This window comes from Gekko japonicus, unplaced genomic scaffold (assembly GCF_001447785.1).
Source record: "Gekko japonicus isolate JY-2015 unplaced genomic scaffold, Gekko_japonicus_V1.1 scaffold224, whole genome shotgun sequence".
NCBI lineage: Eukaryota > Metazoa > Chordata > Lepidosauria > Squamata > Gekkonidae > Gekko > Gekko japonicus.
In genome coordinates this window covers 1,458,368-1,459,308 of record NW_015170894.1, presented here as the reverse complement: position 1 = coordinate 1,459,308, position 941 = coordinate 1,458,368, and positions in this window count along the sequence as shown.

The window sequence follows — 941 nt, the reverse complement described above, 5'->3', positions numbered from 1 at the left end:
TTCCCCCAATGAACGAGAACAAGCCAGAAACGGAATTCATCTGTTTCCTCATCTGCTGCGTTTTTAGACACTAAAGTATGATAAAGTAAAAAAAGAAAGGGAAAAAAAAGGAAATGACTGGATCAAACTGTATTAGCATAATGATGTAGCACAGGCTTGGACGTGGCTCATGTAATGTGTGGCATGCCAGTCCCAAACAGGAATCAAAAGAGAAGCCCCTGGTAGACCCCACGTCCAGCTAAGGAGATTACATGGTGCTGCAATGATTAATCCACAGCAGAACACAGTACAGTTGTTTCATGGGAAATTGCAGAACTGGGAGCACCCTTCCTCCTTGCACCTGTCTCCTTTGTGCCAACCATGAAACACCTGGATGGATGACATCACCCTACAGCTCAGCTCATGAGTGCTAGACTGCACGGCATCAGAAGGCATGATGCTCCGGCCACTGGAGGACACAGAAACAACATGCACCAGGCCCCCAAATAAGCAAGATGGTTGTGCTGCAGGATGCAAAACACCGTTCAGTGAGACATGTGCAGAACATGCCTGCATTCTCCACCCCCCTTATTACAGGCAGGTTGTGAGAGGCAGGGCAGCAAGGGATGAGCCAGTGCTTGGCTCTTGTGGCCCTTTCTTATCTGCCTAGCATAATGCAAATCGCCACTCTGGGGCCAGAAACGAATTTTCCTCCAGGCCAGATTGGCTCAGGGATCCTGGAGGTTTTTGGCCTTCCTCTGCACATTGAGCAGGGGTCACTGGGGGGAGGGGGGGTAGATCGCTGTGAATTTTCTGCATTGTGCAGGGGGTTGGACTAGACGTTCGATCTTTTTTGCATGCAGTCTGGGATAGCTTTGCCCTGCAATCTTGGTCATGCTAGAGTGTGAGAATGGTAAAAGACTACGAAAGAATGGTGGCACTGTGTTTCTATTCTGTGGTTC